This window comes from Peromyscus californicus, unplaced genomic scaffold, assembly GCF_007827085.1.
Source record: "Peromyscus californicus insignis strain IS unplaced genomic scaffold, ASM782708v3 Scaffold_10__1_contigs__length_136768540, whole genome shotgun sequence".
Taxonomy (NCBI): domain Eukaryota; kingdom Metazoa; phylum Chordata; class Mammalia; order Rodentia; family Cricetidae; genus Peromyscus; species Peromyscus californicus.
Genome location: NW_026294391.1, coordinates 102,099,742 through 102,123,811, shown reverse-complemented (window position 1 = coordinate 102,123,811; position 24,070 = coordinate 102,099,742). Strand labels below are relative to the sequence as shown.

At 40.7% G+C, this 24,070-nt stretch overlaps 1 pseudogene; it reads left to right on the top strand.

The window, feature by feature from the left end:
* The first annotated feature begins 12,706 nt into the window (after nucleotides 1–12,706).
* Nucleotides 12,707–15,855, top strand: LOC128117585 (arylsulfatase K-like; annotated as a pseudogene).
* The last annotated feature ends 8,215 nt before the right edge of the window (nucleotides 15,856–24,070 follow it).

Genomic DNA, 24,070 nt, shown 5'->3' with positions numbered 1-24,070 from the left:
TTTCTTTAAAAGTTGCTCCCTACCTCCATTTCACCCAGGTGGCTGAGAATATTGCAGAGGCTAAGGCAAACAGCACAACCACTTAGGTATATTTAATCATAATTCTATGTCTATGCTGTTCTGGTGACAATAGCTTTAGTTATGGTTAACTTTAACTGAAGACTTCATTTCTTTTAATGTCAGTCATCAGGACTCTTCCAAGACACCCTGGGCCCCATGTTTTTAAAGAGAAGCCACTTACGAAAAAGAGAAACCCACTTCCCTCTTTGAATTTTAATAAAATTAAGATATTTTTCAAGAATGATCATCACTGGACACATACCTAGCTCTATTTCTTATACTTTCTCCACACCAGTATTTTGTGTTATCCCTAGTGTTGAATATGATACATCTAAAGCCCATGGAAGCCTCAAAACTAAATACAGGATCCATTAACTGGCCCTATCTTCCTAGAGGCTGGAGGGATGGCCCAGCAGTAAGAGCACTTTCTGCTCTTGCAGAAGACCTGAGTTCAATTCCCAGAATCCACGTCAGGTGGCTCACAATGACCTTCCACTCCAGCTCTAGATAAAGTGATGCCCTCTTCTGGCCTCCATGGATACCTACACTCACTCACTTGTGCACCAGCACACATACAGAATAAAATACTTAACAAAAGAGAATATGATCATTTTAATTACATTTCAAAAATCAAGAGTAGGGAGGCAGAAGATTTGAAGTGACAAGAATTCAAGTAACAAAATACTGCATTCTCCAGAATCTTTTATTCCAATTAGCTTAATACATACTCCGTGTATTTGCAATGTATTTCAATTACAGTCCAGACTGCCTTCTGTAGTGCCAACTGCTGGGTGGGTCGGTGGAGGGACCCCAAGTCCTGTAGGATGTCAAAACCAAAAAAATCTGAATGTGTTCACACTCGGCTCTAGTTAAAAGAGAAGTTGTCAGAGTTGGAGGGATGGTTCAGCAGTTAAGAGCACTGGCTGCTCTTCCAGAGGACCCGGGTTCAATTCCCAGCACCCACGTGGTAGCTCAAAAGCATCTGTAACTCTAGTCCCAGGGGATCGAACACCATCTCTGACCTCCACAAGCACAGCATGGATATGGTGTACAGATATACATGCAGGCAAAAACACCCATACAAAGAAATAGTAAGAAACCATTTCTGTCAATGAAACAAAAAGACAACATGCTTAACTGTGCAGCAGAGTGGAGCCAGAACTGGTCAGTAGAACAGTGGCTGCAAAGGCAATGGAGGAAGAATAAAAAGAGGCCTTGAATATGACTACACATTCAAAGACAAATTATTCAAGTCTCTAAAACTTCATGCCTATTCCTTGGACAAAGTATTAACAGCTGCTCCCCACCCCCCCTGCCCCATAAGATTTCCTGGTTGTCTGCTCTGGTAAAATTCTATGGCCATTGACAACTGACAATTGGGAACAGAAACAGTCTTCTAGATTGTTTTTCTGCTGCTAATAGAAGGAAGAGATGAAAGAGCAGTTTAGAGAATTTTTGACATTACCATGTGACGTAAGCTAAAATGTTCTTGTGGACCATTTCCATGTAGGCGTGTGTTTGTGTGTGAGTGGGCAGTGTGTGTCAGAGTCATCAAAGATCAGCTGTGAACCTTCTCTATCCAGAGAGTAGCTAGATCCTCAGACTAGGGTGAGGAGTAGGATGAGGGCAGGGCAGTGGAGCTTAAGAGTTGCTTGGTGTTAGTCACCCAGGCACTGTGGAGCATGCTCTAGAATCCCTTGTTTCTCTTAGCATTAGTCACCTGTGGACTCACCGGATAAGTTACTTGAGCAAGGAAGTGATAGGCCAAATTAGGGCCTGAGGCTGCCCATAAACACCTCCTAACAAAGGGTGTCCTTCTTGAAGTGAAAGGAAGAGGGAGAATTCACTTGAGGCTGCTATGGTCAAGGGAGGGTTTCCAGAATAGGCAGGCCTCAGGCCAGACCTTGAAGGGCAGTACTTCAGACTGGAATAGTTACGGCCTGACTTTGATGGTGTCAGCCTAGTTTCTGGTGTCCAATGTTCACCCCCCTCCTGAACAGCTAGCCTCTGAGAAACGGCCAGTAGGCAAAGCCAGCAGGCTCACTGGCTAAGATCAGAGGGTTTCCTTGACCTAAATGGTCCAGATTATGGCCCCAGATCCCTATTTCACTGGGTTCCAGGAAAATCCCTTAGCACATCACATTCCAAAGCAGTTTCCATCTGTCGAGTACAGTTGTAAAGTAAGAGATGCTTTCATTTCGAGGGACTGAAGGCCATGGGTTTGTGACTATATAAGACTAGACCCCCAGGGGAAAAAATGAAGGCTTGGAAAATTGTGAAGTCCTTGTGGAAATTCAATCCTATTTCTACTGGCTAAAAGGCACCAATGAGTATAATACAGACAAGAGATGTTGGTTCAAACAAACAACTAATTGGAATTAAGAAAAGAAGTGTGCAGAGGCCCATAATGAATGGATATGCTAATTGGTCTTCTTTGCTAGCCCCTTGGGCTTTGGCTGTGACATAGACTAGCCTATTAGATGCCTGCTCTGTAATAGCTGCTGAACGCTGGGGCCCTTTATTGCCATGGTAACATTGATGTCTAGAGTCTAGCTGAGCCCTGGATCTCTTAATTTACTACTCAGGCGGCTACAATTCTTTGGGTTTTATTATTCTTCGTGCCCCGGGTGCCAGAGTGGCAGTGAATCATGCTTATTCATCCTCTGCACCACCCACGGTGCCTTTGAATAAGTCAGGGTGTCTCTTACTGTGTGTGATGAGCAGATTATTAAGTTAGAGCCTATTTCTGCCTTAGCTAGGCTGGTACCTCTCAGAAACCCAATGTGCCTCCATAACTGCGTACTTACCTGCTGCCTCAAATGGATTTTGGCAAGCAGAATGATGGCGCTGCAGTGGACCCATAGTGGTCCAGCCTTCCGGCAACTTTTGCTTGCTTGATGAGCAAGGTGGAGCGGTGCAATATAGGTGGGGTCACACTGACTGTGAAAATGGGCTTCAGAAACACACAGGGAAGAAATCATTTCAGAGTCCCTGCTGGGAACTGATGCCAGAAGTTTAAGTTTCTATGTGGGAAAGCACATCCCTTGTTCTGAGTGACTCCAAAGGAAAGCAGTCGCCTCTAAAGGCAATAAGCTACAGGGGTAACAGACTTTATTTTTGGAAGATTTTTGTTAAACAAATCTAGTCAGAGAGATCAGTTCCCTCTGCAGGTTAGTAAGCAACTTGTCATTGGAGCTGCTCAAACGTTGGTGTCATAGGACAGAGGTGTCCTAAGCATTCACTGTCAGGACTGAGGAGTAGGAAGGAGAGCTTTGTTGCATGACCTCTTAGTACTCGCCTAAGCTTGAAATGTGCTGTGTCTATATCTAATGCTGGCTGCTTTATTAGGACATATGCTAAACTTGGATGATACTTTATATGCACATGCACTTTATTCAAGAGTACATATGCTAAAATTGGGATGATATTCTATATGTGTGTGTCTGTGTCTATGTCCAGCAGTAAGTGAGAACTTGGCAACAGGTGCAGACAAGTTTTCCTGACACCTCTATCCCTAAGAAATGGGTGCCCTCAAATTAAATGTTCAAGGAAGCTCCACATTACAAATGACCCTTTTGAGCAGAAAAGAGTCTTTGGATTGTTGGTGTGTGTGTATATGTGTATGTTGGTACATATGTATGTATTTGTGTGGGCCTCTGTATGTATGTGTGTTGCTGTATATTTGTGTGTGCATGTGTGTTTGTGTTTGCATACATTTGTGTGTGTGCATGCATTGGTTATATGTGTGTTTGTGTGCATTTGTGTGTTTATGTGCGTGTGTTGCTACATATTTGTGTGTATGGATGTGCTGTTGCTCATTTGTGTATATATGTGTGTGAGTTTGTATATATTTGTGTTTATGTGTGTGTTGGTGTATATGTATGTTAGTGTCTTTGTGTGTACATATGTATGCATGTGTATATGCATGTATATGAGTTATGTGTGTTTTACTGCCTCCTTTTCTTTGCATTCTCAAACAAAAATTGGTACACAAAGAGGGAAACCATGGACTGCACTCATTTTGCACACATTGCACAGAGGATGGACGGTGTAGGGTGAGTGGGAGAGATCGCCTTGAAGTAGTTATATCTTAAGAGGAGAATTTCCCCTGCAACAGGCAGGAGAGAGAGCTGTGAGCTGAAGGAGAGCCAATCAGACATGCCAAACATAGAAGGGGGTGGTTAGATAACACTGGGCTTTCCAATGAAATCCTGCAAACTTGTTTATGATCAAACAGCTGCATTTTTTATCACATCGAGGGCAGTGCCATCCATCCAATATGAACTCATTCTAGATTCAGCAAGCCATCGTCAGAAATCAAAGGGGGGCTCTCAGCAGCCTCTTAAATCAAAGTCAAACTCCTGAGCAAGATCTAAAGGTCTCCCCATCAGCATCGGTGTTCATTTATTCATTTGCTGTAAGACCACAGGAATGCCAATTGATTTCTCAATGGCATCATCTGCCAAGCCCTCCCCTCCCCCAAAAGCTCAGTGTCCCTGCTTTCTCACTCTCAGGAATGTTGCAAATCTGAAACTCTTTAAAAGAAACTGCCAAGAGTTTTCTCAAGTCAGGTGGAATTATTTATTAAAGAGTATACTGTACTATGTAAACATGGATCCTAGAATTGAAACTGGATTTTAATCTAGTATCCATTTTTATTTTTTGCAGTACTGGTATCAAATCCAGGGCATTATGTATGCTATAAAGTGCTCTACTTCTAAGCTACAATTTTTATCCTTTTGGAGAGGGACTTGCTAGGTAGCTGAGGCTAACCTGCAACTCATGATCCTCCTGCCTCTATCTCTTGAGTGCTAAGATTATTGGCAAGTGCCACTATGCCCGAACAGTTTCTTCCATCTCCCTCTTACTCCATTCCCCCCTCTGTTCTCTCTCTCTCTCTCTCTCTCTCTCTCTCTCTCTCTCTCTCTCTCTCTCTCTCTCTCTCTCTCTGTGTGTGTGTGTGTGTGTGTGCGTGCATCTGTGTGTATGTGTGAAAGAGAGAGAGAGAGGGGGAGAGGGAGAGGGGGAGAGAGAAAGAGAGAGAGAGATATTATATTCACCCAGGAATGTGAGTGTGCATGCCCATGCACAAGGACATAGAGGCCTCCTCTATTGCTGTGTGCCTATTGCCTTGAGACAGGGCTTCTCTCTGAGTTAGAGGTTTGGCTAGGCTGCCTGAATCTTGGGATCCACCTGTCTTTGCTCCTCAATGCTGGAGTTGTAGCCATGCCAAGATTGTCAAGTGGGTGCTGGGAATTTGAACTTAGGTTCTCATGCTTGCAGAGCAAACACTCTTACACACTGTGCCACCTCCCCAGCCTCATTTCTGCTCATAATAACTCTCACCTTTACCTCTCTGACTTTCAGTTTTCCTAGGTGTGCAACCATTAGATTGGTATAGAGATAAATGATTTAACTTAAATAAAGTGCCTGGCTTGGTTCACTATTATATCTTTTAGTGAAGTCTTATGTAGCTCTGGCTGTCCTGGAACTCTCTTCATAGACAAGGCTGGCCCACAACTCATAGAGATCTGCCTGCCTCTGCCTCTCAAGTGCTGCAACGAAAAGTGGGTGCCATAATATCATATCTTGTGTGGCTGCAGTTGGTAACTACCTCAAAGAACATGTGATTTCTTAGGGTTCTTTTCTGGTTTTATCAATCCAGCCATTGAATCTATAGATTCTAAAACTACTGGTGAATTTTTTTCAGGGCAAACCTGATAGTCATTTCAGTCTCAAGTATTACTTCAAAGATTACTTATTATTTTTTAAAAAATGCAACATTACAGTGAAGAATTTCAGAAAACATACATCTTAGCCGAATCATCAAATTTACTGCAGCTAATAATAGGGTCATTGCTAATAACATATGAATCTCTAACTGATGTAGTTGTGTCCCAGTTAGGATTACTATTGCTGACAAGAAACACCATGACCGAAAGCTAGTTGGGGAGGAAAGGGTTTATTTGGCTTACACTTCCACATTGCTGTTCATCATCAAAGGAAGTCAGGACAGAACTCAAACAGGGCAGGAACCTGGTGGCAGGAGCTGATGCAGAGGCCATGGAGGGGTGCTGCTTACTGACTTGCTCCCCATGGCTTGCTCTGCCTGCTTTATTATAGAACCCAGGACCACTAAACCAGGCATGGCACCACCCACAACTGGCTGAGCGCTCCCCCATCAATCACTAATTAAGAAAAATGCTCTACACCCAATCTTATGGAGGCATTTACTTAATTGAGGCTCCCTCCTTTCAGATGACTCTAGCCTGTGTCAAGTTGACATAAAATGAACCAGCAGAAGCGGGATATCAAATAATATTAATTCTGTGGGATACTTGCTCCAAATATTCAATCTGAATGTGGTCATGAGGAAAACATCAGAAAAGTTCAGACGGTTTATGAGACACTTTTTCTGGACTCTCCAAAAGTATTAGTATTAATAAAAGGGGAAAAACCAGAAGTACTCTTTGAGAACCCAGATAAAAGAAGTCTTAAAAAGACAACAAAATGAAACCTGTAGTTCTTGATTGAATCCAGGTAACACAAACCACTAGGATATTTTGGAGGCAATTTTAGAACATTGATTTTATGTTATTCTATTCTATTAAAATAGTTATCATATTTGGATATGAAAGAGGGGAGAATCCTCTTATTCTTAGAAGATAATAGGAGTTTTTAATTGTGAAGTGGTATGATTGTAATTTCATTTCTAATGCTGCAGCCAAATACATGCATGTGTGTATTATCTATATATGTTTATAAGAGAATGCATATACGCACATATCAGATGTTATCAATTTACACGTGAAGGGTATGTTGGTATTTATCAAGGTTATTATCAGTTTGTAATATTTTTCCAACTAAAAATTTGGGGCTAAATGTTAACTCCCCCCTTCATTTAATATGCACCTTCTCATATCCCAATAGATACCTATATTCTACTTTATATACTCCTAATATCCTTCACCTCTCTTAACTGAAGAGTATTGGAGTTAAGGAGACATGCAATCAAAAAATGCTTCATGAAGGCAGGTATATATGATCTTAGTTAGTCTCTAGACTTTTCCCCATTGAACATAAAATGGCGGGGGGAAGGAACTTCCTAGAGATAGGAAGAGTGAGTTCCAGAACAGCCAGGGCTGTTACACAGAGAAACCTTTTCTTGGGAAACAACAACAAAATAACAACAACAGAAAAACACAACAACAAAGAAAACCAAAAGCAAATGGCGATAAACACCAGCATGCCCTTTATCTCTAAGTTGTTAACATGACAACATTTGCATATATGCTTTCTGTTATAGACACATACAGGAAATATACACACACATATATTTGGCTATAGAATTTGGCTATGTCATGAATGAGCCACACAATTTGATAACAGATAAAGGTACACAGAAGACCCTACCCAATTGGACAGATAGCAGCAAGCTGAGAGAACAAGAGTAATATCCTGTGAAATTATTTCTATCTACTGTGAGTTTTTCTAGTCAGTAGTGAGAACAGAAAAATAAGAGGGAAGCACAAAAATTACATATGAGAAAAGAGGGGTTGGGAGTATATCTCAGTTGGTAGTATATCTCAGTACTTGCCTGACACCCACTTATGTGGAAAACAGCATAATGCCGCTTAGAGATAGTTTGGGATCTCTGGTGGCTTCCTAAGATATGTGCATGCTCCCCATAACCATTTTTTTCTTGTGGTATCCTAAGAGAACCTCTGTTATCTATTATGGAAGTAATAAATTAATGCACCCTTGATGACATTCCAGGCCTTAAAGAATTCCTAGTTCCCTGTTGTTTTTGTACTTTTGTCCTGTTCTCTCTGTGTCTCTGTCTCTGTCTCTCTCTCTCTCTCTCTCTCTCTGTGTGTGTGTCTGTGTGTGTATTGGGAACCAAGCCTGGGGAATTGTGTTTATCTACCATAGAGCTAAATGCCCTGCCCTTACAGAATTCTTAATTCTCAGACCATGATCAAAAGGTATTTCTATGGCATGTTGCTACCCACCAGAGGAGTTGGCAGGCCAGAAATAAGATATTTTATTTTCTCTTGCATCTTCAAGCAGGCACACAAATCAAGAAAATGAACCTGGAGTCAACTTGCTCAAGACCCTCCTTACTGTGCAGATCAGCTGTTCTTAACCTGTGGGTCGCAACCCTTTGAAGGGGTCAATCGACCCTTTCATAGGGGTCGCATATTAGATATCCTGCATAACAGATATTTACATTATTATTCATAACAGTAGTAAAAATACAGTTATGATGTAGCAACAAATTAATTTTATGGTTGGAGGTCACCACAAAATGAGGAACTGTGTAAAAGGGTCGCAGCATTAGGAAGGCTGAGAAACACTGGTGTAGATGCTTGTAACCCAAGGGTCTACCTTTCGTGCTTGGTTTAAGGTGGAGGAATCCTTATTCTCTTTCTGAACTTCTTTTCCCCACATCTCTGGCTTCAGCCTCTAAAGCCCAGTGTGGAGAATCCATGTCCCCAATGACTCAGTTGTCCTCTTTGGATGCAGTGTACTAGCTGATGGAGGAGCTCGAGGAGTGAATCGTGAAGGTCAGGGGAAATTCTCTAATCCCCACATTTTTGCAGTACTCCAGTCCTTTAACTACCCAAATGTTCCTTCTACCCCATCTTTCTAGCGCAGTATAGAAGTGATTTATCTTGCTCTTTGTCCCTGTGTTTCTGACTTCTGGAAAGCATGGCCAGAATCTGTCAGAATCGTTGTCTTTGTCCTGAGGCTCTTATCCTCTACCTCCTTGGGAGTCCCCTCGGAACTTGCCACCATCCAGGTAGGGAAAGGAATCCTAGCACAGGGCTGCTGTCACTGCACTGTAATGTTGGCCCAGTCACTTAATCTCTTCAGGCCTCGGTGTCCTCAGAGGCTGTTGTGAGGGTGGCATGCAATCATTTTGATGAAAATCCTAAACAAATCATCAGGCCTTCTGGTGGAACAGTCCTTTGGGAACATGATAAATGAAAATGGCCTCATTTCTCCACGGCCTCTTGTTTCCTCTCTCTCCAGCCCCAGGATGGCAGCTGTTTTTCCAGCTCTAGTGAACAAAGAGAATAGATTGTCTGCCACCCCAACGTCACTGGACATAAAAAGAGTCTGTAAACAATGAGCGGAAAAGACCGAAATGAACAATAGGTCTGCTTGGGGCACCTGAGATTAGAAATAGCTACTGGAACTCCTTTACCCGACTAATCTAAGGGTTAGAAATCGGTGGGGAAATGTAATCTTGGAATCCTACCACTCAGGTGGCCCAGGACAGATGAACAAAGCCTACTGTTTTCAATGTAGCGTTTAGCCAGAATTCCTCAAACAGCTAAAACTAGCTCTTTATTTATGAAATGTCTAAGGTATTTCAGTTTTCTCCTCTGGGGATTCTTTCCATTCATATAACTTTACCTGGTGAAATCCTGACTCTTATGAGAACCATAGTCCTGGAAAAAAGCATGGCTAAGAAAACAGGAAAAATATTCACACTAACCTAGAATATAGGAGGAGAATCAATCAGATAATTTAAACTTGCTCTGTTTGTTTTCAAAGGACCATCCATTCCGCAAACTTGAAAACTGAGATCAGGTCTAGTGGCCCATAGGTATGAGGGAAAGCTCAGGGTAGAATGCCATCAAATGCAATGCCAATAACTCCCGAAGCCACACCACCCTGGGGAAAGTATGTGAATTCCAGAACTAAAGGGCTCTGGGTGTGATTCTTATACATTTCATCTGCAACAGAGAAGAGCTGTGAAGATATTGAGATTTTTTTTTTAATATGACTCGCATGGTAACAAAGTAATTTGTCACATTTTCCTAGATGCTGACAGAAGACAGGAAACTCCTGACTTAATATCCTGAGAGATAAGGGACTCTTTCTCACAGCAACAGCACTGGCTAGAACATAAATATTTTCTTAGATTAATATCTCTTTCCCCAAGTCCTATCTCAGTTACTCAAAGAGGAAATACCTGAACACACTGGATTTTTTTTGTACTTGTTTGTTTTGTTTTTCGAGACAGGGTTTCTCTGTGTAGTTGGCTGTCCTGGAACTCACTCTGTAGACCAGGATGACCTTGAACTCACAGAGATCTGCCTGCCTCTGCCTCCTGAGTGCTGGGATTAAAGGCATGCGCCACCACGGTCTGGCCTGAACACACTGAATGTTGTGTTACAGGAAAGCAGCACTGAGCTTAATAAATAGAAATCCTTCGTGAGGGACAGTAACTACACCTGACTTTTGCTTGTTCCAGAGATAGGCTTATCTTCTAAAGCTATTTGCATAGGCATGACAAGGTGGACTGGAACTATGTCAACCAGTATGCCTTCTCAGAGGAAGTTCAGAAGCACACAAAACCAGTGGAAGATGTTCACATGATGCTTGCATGAACAAGTTCGTTAATCTCTTGAGTCTCAAATCTTCCTCATGTCTCAAGCATGTATCATAATAGCAATCATCTCTGGAATTGTGAAGATGAAATGATTCATACACGTTAAAGTACTAGGCACCCAGAGGATGGTCAACAGTTGTTGGTTTTTAACCCCACCCTCACTTTCTCAGTACAATTACTACAAGGTTCTGATAGTCCGCATTTCCCATTCCGTTCTTGTAGTCATTCCCTGACTCCCAACAAAGACCTCAGTTTATTTTCACCGTCTTTCCTCACTTATTTGCTGAAAGCCTAGTTTAATTAATTTGTTAAGTAATGAACCCATCCATCCATAAACTAAATGGTTAATATAACACGTTATGCCAGATAGTGCTACTAGATGTAGAGAATGGAAAAGACGTGATCACCACTCCCATGATATTTGCTCTTTTGTTTGAGGGACAAATAAAGAAATCACATAAAACTACTGTTCGTCAGGAAAGCAGAACGTTTAGACCAGAAGACTGCCTCACCAGGCCTAAGGTCACATCCATATAGGGTCACATCTCTCACCACTTTTCCTTGATGGAGTCAAACTTCACTCTTGGCTCTTAACTAGATGAAAGGTCAGTCTAAACTTGTAGGGCAGCTGAGATGGAGCATGCTGTCCAAGGAGTGGAGTCCGATTTCTTTCTAACACAGGCAGCAACACTGGTGATAGAAATGAAGGTCAAGGAAATAGGCTTCTAGAATCTGCTAATATCTTTAAAGAACAGATCCAAGCAGGCTTTGGAAGAGCCATTCTTTCCCTATTTGTCTATCTGTCTTTCTTTCCTTCTCTTTCTCCCTTCCGTCATTACTTCCTTTGACAGGATCTCACTGTGTAGCTCAGGCTGGCCTCCTCAAATGTGTAATTCTTTTACCTCTTCCAAGTGCTGAGATTTCAGGCCTGTGTGGTAACATCTGGCTTAGTAGAGCCATTTGCTAAGAGAAAGCAATAACATATCAAAGGGATAAAGCCATTCTTTAAGAGAAAATGACTTATCAAATATTTTGTCTTTCATTCTTAAGGAAATATACAGTACTCTCATTTTTTTAAAAAAATTGGATTTTATGTAGCCCAAGCTGGCCTTGAACTCATAATCATTCTTCCTTAGCCTCTCATGTGCTTTATAGGCACATGCTACCATGTCTGGCTAGTGTCCTCATTTTTCACAGTTTATTAGCCACACATAAAATCTCAGCCTCCCTCCTGATAGAGAGGACCGTACACTATGAATTGCTAGGACGTTCACTAGTCTGTTACTACCCATGCTCCCCAGTGAACGCTTTCTCTCTCAACTAAGAGTATAAGAGCTTTGAAGGCAAGAAGTATACCTTATAAATCCTTATAACTTCTGCTCCTCCCATTCCCACCCAAGCCTGTATCTATTCAATGATAAAAAAAAAATCTGTTCCTTAAAAAATCTGGCTAAAAAAAAGAAATGATGCTGTGGAATGGCATGGTGTTTACAAGCAGAATCATGGCTATTTTATTTATAAAAATTCCCAGACTTCTTTGGTCAGTCACCCTTATGGTATCAACAGAAACACTTTCCCCCAAGTAATTTGTGAGCCCAGACAGATTGGTTTCCCTGTTTTCACAGATAGAAAGTCAAGTGTTAAATTGGGCCAATCACATGCTAGTACAGTACTGCTAGGAATAGTAGCAAAGAAACAGTATCCCCAACTCTCACTTTAATCATTAGCTTGTCTTCTTTCTTGGTCTAATCCCTTTGATCCTGCTTCAGGAAACTTTCCAAGTGTGATGTCAAAACTTCTTCCACACTTCATCCCGGGAGATGAGTAGGAGGCAGGTGCTTGTTGACTTCTAACAAGGGGTGGGAGAGGGGCGCTCACCTTCCAGCTATTGTAAGTTTGGAGATCAAGGGGAGAAGCTGACTCTTTAGCAAGATCAGGATCTGAAGGAGCCTTCAAATATGGCAGCCAAGGGACCTTTACAGGTAGGGAAAAGGAAGAAAGCCATGACAACTGTCAATATTAGCCTGCTTACTCAGTCTTACTGTTCATTTGTTGGGATTGGAATTAAGAGCATTTGGGAAATCAATACTTCCTAACTTGATTCTAGCTAAGGAGAGTATAATGGAGAAAGACAGGCTTGGAAAGCACATTGAATTCAGATGGAGACATCTCAGTATACATAGCTAGGTCCAAATTGAACTACCAACATCTATGAAAAATAAAAGAACCTGGCCAGGCATGATGATGCAGGCCTTTAATCTCTCAGCCTTTGGAAGGTAGAGACAGGCAGATCTCTATGATTTCAAGGCCAACCTGGTCTAAATAGCAAGTTCCAGGCATCCAGGGCTACAAAGAAAGACTCTGTGTCAAAATAAAAGAAAAGAACCTTAAAGCACTGTAGCTACAGTAACTTCTCAGGCATTCGTCCATTTAAAAATGTGAAAGAAACTCACATAACAATCTTCTTTACAGTCTGGGGATGAAACTCAGGGTCACATACATACCATGCCAAAGTTCTGCTACTGAGCTGCACCTCCAGGCCTGATAACAATACATTTTAATTGGCTTTATTTAAAGCAGTTTTGGGTCACAGCAAAATGGAGCATAAATATAACTCTTAAACATTCCCTGCTTCCTTCCATATCTTCTCCCATTATCAATATCCTCCATCAGAGCAGTGCACTTAGTCCAGCTGATGAGCCCACATAGCTATCACCCAAAGCCCATAGTTTACATTAGGATTTACTCTGTGTGGTAAATGTATAATGATACGTGTCAATCATTACAGCATCATTCACAATAGTTTCATAGTTCTCCAAATCCTCTATATTCTATGGTTCATTCATTCTTTTTTACTAACACTTGGCAACCACTGACATTTTTATAGTACCCAGTTTTACCTTTTCAACAATGTTATATAATTAGAACCATACAGTATGTAACCTTTTCATACTGTACAAAAAGATATTTATTAGTATAACATTTTTGTATCCATAGTCATAGGAGATACTGTTCAATATAGGACTATCATCTATATTTCACTGTAAACAATTTAATAAATACCTGAAAGTTGATATATGCTAAGCCTATAGTAGCACTAAGAAAATAAAAGTATAAATAAATTTAAAAAATTAAAAATTTGCATTTAAAATCTACTTAATATAAAAATATCAGTAAAGGAATAATACAGGAACCAAGGAAACAGACATGACATATAGAAAACAAGAAACAGATGGGCATAAATGCAAGTATACCAGTAATGATATTGAAGCTGGGCGTGGTGGCACATGCCTGGAATCCCAGCACTTGGGAGGCTAAAGTAGGACAGCTTGGACTTCAGGCTTGTCTCCAAAACAATGACATAGATGGTATTAAATGAGCTATCTAACGGGCAGAGGTTCCAAGAATGGATTAAAAGACATATCCAATATACGCTACTTTAAAAACAGCTTAGATTCAAAAATATAAAATATATTAAAAGTAAAGGAAAGGGAGAAGATATGCAAAAAGCAACCACAAGAAAGCTAGGAAAACATGGAAATAGGAAAGGGACATGCTGGGAAGAAGGGGGGTCCAGAGAGAGTGGGAGTGAGATAAAAGAGGGAAATAGGGGTGTTTATGAGCAGAATATATTACACACATGTATAAAATTATTACAGAATAAATAAAGTATTTTTTAAAGAAAGCAGAACAAGGTACCTTTTAAGAAAAAAATTACTAGAACATAAAAGACACATTTTGTAATGAGACAAGTTCAACCCCACTGTGGTATATGGAAACCAAATTGAAAGTTCAGGGTTCTAGTCCTCCTCACCCTTGAACAGCAGTTCAGAAGAGGCAGGCCCAGTGACTGCCTCTGGATACCTCTGTCTTCTATGCTGTTGCTGTGAGCGTTTGTGCTTGGGGTAACAGTTCAAGGGCACAGGAGCAGAGGACGAGAGTGGCCAAGACACCTAACATGGCGCTGGTTGCCAGTGACTTCTTTGATGGAATGTTAACATTTCAACCAGGGAGTCACATAGTAAAACTTCCCTTCATCAACTTCATGAAAGTACACAGCATCTCCTTTCTGAATACCAATGCAAACTCCTATCTGGTGCCCATCACACCCAGCAGTGTGGAGTGGGCTCTACAGAGTCCCCATCCAAATTACACAACATGGATGGATGTCATGGAGAAGCATGGCCATCAGACACATACATTTGGGAAACTAGACTGTACTTCAGGTCATCACCCCATCAGTGAGTGTGCGGAAGCACGGACGAGAGACATTGCAGTCTTGCTCAGATCAGAAGGCAGGCCTTTGGTTAGTTAATCTTATCTCAAATAAAAATAAAAGGGCATGATGGAAGGGAACTGGCAGAATACCTACAAAGTGGTCAATTGGCTAAGACAGGATGTAATTAACTACACTAAACCATTTGCCCTTTACATGGGGTTGAATTTACCACACCCTTACCCTTCACCGTCTTCAGGAGAAAATTTTGGCTCTTCAACATTTCACACAACCTCTTTATTGGCTTGAAAAAGTAGCTTGTGGTGTCATTAAAATCCCAAAGTGCTTGCCTTTGTCAGAAATGCACCCTGTGGATTATTATTCTTCCTATACAAAAAGCTTCACTGGGAAGTTTACCGAAAAGGAAATTAAGAATATTAGAATTTTTTGTTACACTATCTGTGTTGAGAAAGATGCCATGGCAGCTGAAATTATTTTGGCTCTTCACAAGTTTTCTTTTTCAGGAAAACTATTGTTATATATATATGGAGATGGTGGAGGAACACTGTCAGTTTTATAAAATGAGTATGTATGAAGCTTGTGCCCATGTTCCACTTTTGATGGTGGGACCAGGAATTAAGGCCAACCTACAAGTATACCAAACGTGGTTTCTCTTGGGGATATTCACTCTACTATGTTTGATGTTTGATATTATTACTGGGATTCCTCTGCCTCAGGCCAGGAGTGGATACTTTTTGTCATTAGAACCATCTGCAAAAGAACGTACATACAAAAACTTCTGTCTGCCTTGGAGTCTGCACAAATTCTATGGATTCAACACAAATGCTTCTAACATGCTGTGAACTGGCAGTGGAAGTCCATAACCTACTATGATGGTGCATCAGTGGGGCCTCAACTTCCTGATCTTTCCTCAGGTGTGGATGAACTAATGTATATTGCAACAGAATTTCCAGAAATGACTTATTCTATGGATCAGAAGCTTCATTCTATTATAAACTATCCCAAAGTGTCTGCTTCTGTCCACCAATACAATAAAGAGCAGTTATCACCTGGAAACAAAGTGTAGGACAAAATTGTTCAAACGTTATGGCACCTTAGGTGACATCAAGAGTGGCCCAAAGAGCCAAGGAAATATGAAAATACAATCCACTAGTGGCTTCAAACCCACTATTCTCTAGGAGCAGTGGGCAACAATAAAACAGGACTCTCGGAGTATGTATAAATACGCTGATGCATATTAAACAGAAACAACCGTCGTAATTGCTAATTTTACTTACTTTTAAAAATATAGACTATAAGCTTCAATCAATAGCTCAGTTGGTAAAGAAGGGGGGCTGTAGGTCGGGGTAGTGTAATATTCATTGTATCTTAAGACCGATGATTACAGAACTAGACGTTTTTTCAACAATGATTACCACTAAGACTTTATTGTTGCAGATCTCTGACAGCTTAGTAGTGGAAGCTTCTCTGGATAATATAGAATGTGAAGCATTTGAATAGCTGTTGGCTATTATTTATGAATCATGATGTTTCACGACTTACTTGTATTTGATGGGACTATTTGGTTGTATTTGATATATTAGAACTATTTAGTGGAATACAAACCCTGGATGTAGCTTATTTCATTATTCCTTTTTTTTTCTTCTTTAAAATAGATAGCATCTGCAGAAGGGAAAGCTTCAAAAGGTACAAAGAGGATGCAAAGTCTCCTTCATTTTCCAGTCAGGCCCCCTTTCAAAAAGCAACTACTAAACCCACCTTGTTTGGATTTTCTTTGTGGACAAGCTGCGCATTTGCCACCAAGTGGACATATTCTTTACACACACATACAAGCACACACACAATTGATAATATGCCATATTGTTTCTTTTTGCATATTGCATTCTGGTTTATTTATTTCCAATTAACAGTAGATACTGAGAAGTGAAATTGCTGAATCAAAAATATCAATAAAATTTCTCTAGACTTTGTCAAGTTACTTCTAAAGAAATTTGGATACTTGGTGTTCTCATCAGCCTGATAGCAAATATTTTGCTTTTATTCATTGTAAGTATTGAACTTTTTTCATAGAATAGCTGTTAGAATTTGCATTATGATGACTGTGGTGGTTTGAAAGAAAATGGCCCCCAAAGGGAGTGACACTATTAGGAAGTATGGCCTTGTTGGAACAGGTGTGGCTTTGTTGGAGAAAGTGTGTCACTATGGGAGCAGGCATTGAGGTCTCATATATGCTTCAGCCACGTCCAGTGGGACAGTTCGTTTCCTGTGGGATCAAGATGTAGCTCCTTCTCCACTCTCAGCTCCTTCTCCAGCACCATGTCTACCTGCATGCTGTCATGTCCTGCCATGATGATAATGGACTAAACTTCTGAAACTGTAAGCCAGCCCCAATTAAATGTTTTCTTTATAAGAGTTGCCATGGTCATGGTGTCTTTTCACAGCAATAGATACCCTAACTAAGATAATCACATTTCCTGGTTCTATTAATAGCCAATTTCTCTGTTGGTTGTCAGCCTTGTGTTTTGTTTCATGTATGCTTTATGTATTAGCTTTAGGGGAGAAAAGGGGAGGGGACTGGAGAGATGGCTCAGTGATAAAGAACACTGGCTAATTTTCCAGAGGACTTGGGTTCAATTCCCGGCATCTACATGGTGGCTCAAATCTGTCTGTAACTCCAGTTTCAGTGGATCAATGATCAAAGAAATGTATGTTTGAAAACACTGGAAATAACATTTTTTCAAGTTTGTCTTTTGATACTGATTTGAAATTTTTTGACATGCAGGAATTTGTATTTTCTTTCTTCTTTTAAGGCTTTTCCAAAAGAAGATTTATGTGCATAAATAAATATTTTCTTCTCCATTAATATTAACACACACGCCATTTGCTGAAGCAGAGAACACAAGTAAACATTTTTTTTAAATTTAATTTTATTTTATTTTACAATACAATTCAGTTCTACATATCAGCGACGGATTCCCTTGTTCTCCTCCCTCCTGCCCCCCTCCCCTTCCCCCCAGCCCACCCCCCATTCCCACCTCATCCAGGGCAAAGCCTCCCCCGAGGACTGAGATCAACCTGGTAGACTCAGTCCAGGCAGGTCCAGTCCCCTCCTCCCAGGCCGAGCCAAGCGACCCTGCATAAGCCCCAGGTTTCAAACAGCCAACTCATGCAATGAGCACAGGACCCGGTCCCACTGCCTGGATGCCTCCCAAACAGATCAAGCCAATCAACTGTCTCACCCATTCAGAGGGCCTGATCCAGTTGGGGGCCCCTCAGCCATTGGTTCATAGTTCATGTATTTCCATTCGTTTGGCTATTTGTTCCTGTGCTTTATCCAACCTTGGTCTCAACAATTCTCGCTCATATAAACCCTCCTCATTCTCGCTAATTGGACTCCCAGAGATCCACCAAGGGCCTAGTCATGGATCTCTGCATCCAGATCCCTCAGTAGTTGGATGAGGTTTCTAGCACGACAATTAGGGTGTTTGGCCATCCCATCACCAGAGTAGGTCATTTCGGGCTGTCTCTCGACCATTGCCAGCAGTCTGTGGTGGGGGTACCTTTGTGGATTTCTGTGGGCCTCTCTAGCACTTTGCTTCTTCCTATTCTCATGTGGTCTTCATTTACCATGGTCTCCTATTCCTTGTTCTCCCTCTCTGTTGTTGATCCAGCTGGGATTTCCCGCTCCCCCAAGCTCTCTTTCCCTCGACCCTCGCCCTTCATTACCCCCACTCATGTCCAGGCTGTTCATGAAGATCTCATCCATTTCTCCGTCATTGGACGATCCCCATGTCTTTCTTGGGGTCCTGTTTGCCAGGTAGCCTCCCTGGTGATGTGAGTAGCAGTCCAGTCATCCTTGTTCCACATCTTGTAACATGTTTAAAAATAATTGTACTAAATAATTATTACGAGTTTTTTCAATTAAATATTCTTTAAAATGTAAAAAAACAGTTTAACCCATCTAAAAAAACGTAACATCAAATATATTTTCACTTAACAAAAGTCACTAAAATGCGTAAGTCAAAAATAGACAACTAAATGGAAAAAATATACAAATCAACTAATATCCTATTCTTGGGAATGAATACACAAGAAAATGGAGGACTTGACCAGTAATAGAAATTGAACAGCTTTAACAGTTATGTGTAGAACATTCTTTCCTACAGCAACAAAACCCATATTCTTCTCAAGTGAACACAGAATGTTCTCTTGAGGTAAGTAAATTATATGCTAGTCTAAAAACTAAGTAACAGTACACTTAGGATGTTAGAAATAATATAAAAATTAAATTGCTCTACAAACACAATATAATGAAGTTAGAGGTTGACAACAAACTTTCAGAAATTCATGAATAAATGAAAATTAATGAACTGACTTATGGATCTATGAGTAAATTATAAGGGAAACTGGAGCATAACTTCAAATGAATGAAAATCAAGGCTTGGTATATCAAAACTTACAAGATACAGCTAGTACAAAAAAGTAGAGAAATTTCTAATTGTAAACATCTATATTTACAAGTGAGGAAAGGACCCTTGCCCACCATGCATGAGGCCCTAGGCTCAGTACCCAGCATGTAAAAGAAGAAAAAGCGCCTTTAATCCCAGCACTCGGGAGGCAGAGCCAGGCGGATCTCTGTGAGTTCGAGGCCAGCCTGGTCTCCAAAGTGAGTTCCAGGAAAGGCGCAAAGCTACACAGAGAAACCCTGTCTCGAAAAACCAAAAAAAAAAAAAAAAAAAAAAAGGAGGGGAAGAAAAGGGGAGAAGGAGGAAGATGAGGAGGAAGGGAGGGAGAAGAATCTGTGTTGTTGGCACATGCCTGTAGTACCAGCACTTGGAAGGCACAGGCGAAAGACTCACTTGAGTCCAGCAGTTTGATACTAGCTCCGACTCGTTTGGACAGGAAGTCGGGAGGCAGAAAGGCCACAAGTTATTAAATTAAGCTTTGTAGTGAGGAAGCAACTAAACATTAAGCAAGCAAGAAGTAAAGAATTAAAATGAGAAGAATGAAATGAATAAACTATGCAATAAGAGTAGAGAATATGAGCAAAATCATAACCTTGTTCTTTGAAAGGATCGACAGTGCCAATAAACATCTACTATGTTGACCAAGAGAAAAAAAGGCCTCGGATTACTAAAATCACTTGCTAACTAGATTTACAAAGGAAAGAAGTAAGCAATGTTTTTTTTTAATTCTTAGAATGCTTTATTTATTTCCTTATTTATTATTTTTATGCATATGGGTGCTTTGCCTGCATGTATGTCTATGTACCACGTGCATGCAGTGTCCACAGAGGCCAGAAGAGGGCGGAGAATCCCCTGGGACTGGAGCTACAGACAGTTGTGAGAAGAGTTGGTGGATGGGAAAGAATATGATCAAAATACATTATATGAAAAAACTAAGATAAAAATTTTTAGAAATGAAGTGAGAGAGGATATTTCTCTTCTTTGTTCTCCCCACCCCCAAAGCAAGAGTTAAGAATGGGGCTAGGCATGTTTCCTTGACCTCTAATGCACCATTGTCAGTACGGAACTCCCGTTGAAATCAAATCAGAAGATAATGAAAATCAACCTTCCTTTCTTTAAAAGAGGACTGACTACTCTTTCAGAGGACTCAGATTCAATTCCCAGAAGCCACATGGTGGCCCACAACTTCCTGCCAATTTTTTGAGGTTTATTTGTTTTTAATCCTATGTGTATGGGTGTTTTGACTGTATGTCTGTGTACCATGAGTGGTACACATGGAGGCCAGAAGAGGGCGTTTGATTCCCCACTTGGAACTGGAGTTAAGGGCAGTTCTTAATCACATTTAGTGCTGGAAATGGAACTCGGGTCCTCTGAAAGACCAGTCAGTGCTTTTAACAGTTGAGCCATCTCTTCAGCCCCTACCACAGGTCTTAAAATGACACGCCGTCTCCTCTCCATTTTGATACAGTACTAAATCTGTCCTTATATATCAAGTCTCCATATTATAGGAATTTGTTTGGAAGCACTCTTTTTTTTTTGTTCCTTCTGGCCTACTTCTGCCAATATTACACTGTCTTGTTTACTGTGGCTTTACGAGAAGCCTCTGATCTTGGGCTGAGGAGCTGACTCAGAAAAGCGCCTGCTGTACAAGCATGAGGACCTGAGTTGGGAGCATGTAAGAAGTTGTGCAAGGTGGTGCACATATGTTCTTTTAGTGCTGGTGGTGTGGAAGGAGATAGGTGGATCCCAAAAACTCATTGGCGAGCCAACCTAACCAATTGGTGAACTCCACATTAAGTGAAAGCCCGTGCTTTCACACACACACACACACACACACACACACACACACACACACACACACACACACTCACACACATGTTTACATGCATACATACATGAACCCATGCATAGATAAATAAATAAAATATTTGTTTTTAAAAATAAACCTCATATTTGGGAAAGTAAGTCTTTTATTTTCTGCTTCTTCAGAAATGTCTTAGTTAATGCTTGCTTTTTTCACATGAATTGCAATATTAGTTTTTTTGGTAAAAACACCTGTATATCATTATACTGAAAATGACTGGGTGGAAACAACAAAATCACATTTAATGTGAAATATGAATAATTTATTCCTCCAAATTGTGAATGTGAACTTCCTTCCTATTCTGAATTTAATAGTCTAAAACTAAGTCTGGAATTTTTGTGGTGCTGAGGATGGAATCCAGGTCTTCCACAATGCTGGGTAAACATTTGTTGCCTTTCCACTAGTAAATTCAGCTTTGTGCACAGTTACGCCTTTATACATATTCTTGCATCTAATGTATCTAACAGATTGAATGTATCGTAACAGACTGAATTGTGGGTAAAGATGACTTCTAAAAAAGCCTCTGTCTATTCCAGGAAGGAGAGCACTCCAGACTGCCTCGAGGGTGGGCAAGGGGAGGAGAAATGGTAGGTTAGTACTAATGAGTCCAGATATTAGAGGCAGCCCTTTGCTGTTGCTGCTCTGCGTGGTGCCCCCTCTACCCTGGAGGGTGTGTTTACTTTCTGCTTTTCTTGTCTGCTGGAATAAACCTTGATTACTTGCTTGCTTTACCTGACCTCCAGCATGAATTCTTCTTTAGAAGAAGGAATATTGAGTGTGCTGCGGTTGGGATCAGAGGGAATGTGAGAATAGGCATCTTTCCCCAGCCTTTTCTATTTTGGCCCTATCTAACCTCTCAGTTTTCTTTGTCACCCCCGACATACTGCTTTCCAGACACCTCAAACTCTTCACCATTCTTTTCACATGATAAGGACTTTCATGATGCTGAGGCACTCATATGCCATATTTAATGCTCTTTGCTCTGTCCATACTTATTGTTCTCCCAAATCACCCATGGTGCTACTTGAAGTTCCTCAAGACTCTTTTTAAAAAGATTCATTTCTTGCCGGGCGGTGGTGGCGCACGCCTTTAATCCCAGCACTCGGGAGGCAGAGCCAGGTGGATCTCTGTGAGTTCGAGGCCAGCCTGGACTACCAAGTGAGTTCCAGGAAAGGCGCAAAGCTACACAGAGAAACCCTGTCTCGAAAAAAAAAAAAAAAGATTCATTTCTTTTAAGTTGATGAGGATGAGTGTTTTGCTTGCACATATGTCTGTGCCTCTGAGGAGCTCCAACGAGAATGACAAACGCCCTGGAACAGGAGTTGCTGATAGTTGTGAGCTGCTATGTGGGTGCTGGGAACCAAACCTGGGTCCTCTGGAGAGCAGTCAGTGTTCTTAAGCGCTAAGCCATCTCTTCAGCCCCTTCTCAAGATTCTTGAAGGCACAGTTTATCTTTCTGGGGCTCTGTACTCTGGAATTTTTTGTTTCATGTGTGCTACAGGATTTGCATATTCATTTACAAGTTTGTGTTCCATATTAGGCTGTGAATCTATCTGGGGTGGAGTAAATGGGATATTTAATTTTTTTTTTAATCTCTAGTAACTAGCACACACTAATCTACTCAAGGGGCCAGAGATATGACACAGGGGTTAAGAGCATGTACTACTCTTCCAGGGGACCTGCATTCAAGTCCCAGTACCCACCTAACTTGACTCACAAACACCTGTAACTCCACCTCCTCAAGGACCCAACACCTCTGGCATCTTTAGGCACCTGCACTTGTGTGCACACACCCACACACAGACACATAATTAAATGTAATTTTTAAAAGTTTAAGTAAACTACTCAATAAATACTAAACTAATTTTAAATTTACCTCCCACCCAAAAATAGAATCAAAGAAGAAGAAAAAAAATCACTCAAGCATTGAAATAATAAAGGCTCTAGTGGTGAAGTTGATGACCAGGAACGAAATCTGTGGTCTTTAACACCTACGCCCAGAAAAGGAATGTATGACATTAGGAGGCTTTGTACATGAGCCTTGAAAATTCAAGAACTTTAGAAATGCCCATGAAAGATTGCCCCCAAATTGTGTGTCTTTTGGGATTCAGAATCCTGTGCATTGCTGCATAGCAACGTCAAGAACTACAAAGGGTCTAAGGTTTCATTTTATTCTATTTACCAAAGTTAGCAAGTTAGGCCATACGATTGTTTTGTAAGTTTGTGGTATTACATAGGTATTTTGAAAAACAGAGATATTCCATTAATGTCAGAACAATTATCAAACTCAGAAATGAACACTGATACAATAATATTATTAGATGTGCCAAGTTTTTATTTTAAATTAGGTTTCAACAGTGTTGAACTAGTGACATTTGTAACAAAGGAAAAAAAAATGGTCCAGGATCTGATCCAAGACTATACACAGTATTTAATTACTATGACCTTTTAGATTCCTTTAAATCTTTCACAGTTCCTCAATCTCTGTCTGGATGTGACTTTTTCAACAACTAAAGGTCTGCTATTTTTAGAATGTCTCTTAATTTGGGATTTTCTGCTGATCCCTCATTATTAGATTTAGTTTATGCATCCTGGACAGAAGTGTCACGGAACTGCTGTTGTTTCTTTCTCTTTTTAAAGATTGACTTATTTCTTTTCGGTGTATGGATGTTTTCTCTGCATGTATGTCTGTGCACCACTTGCATACCCAGTGCCCATGGAGGCCAGAAGAGGGAGTTGGAACCCCTGGAACTGGAGTTGCAGATGGCTGAGTTCTCTTGGGAGTGCTGGGAACTGAACCCACATCCTCCACAAGAATATCAAGTGCTCCTAACTGCTGAGCCATCTTGCCAGCACTGATATTTCTGTACAGTGCATCATACTGGAGATTGCTTTATCCTTTGGTTCATAATTTAAACTTTGTTTACTTCCTTAACATGGCCCCAAATAGGTGACTCCTTCCTTTCACTGTAAAGTTACACACCACATTGCAATCAATACACATAATTGAATAAAATAATTATTTCACTGAAATAAAT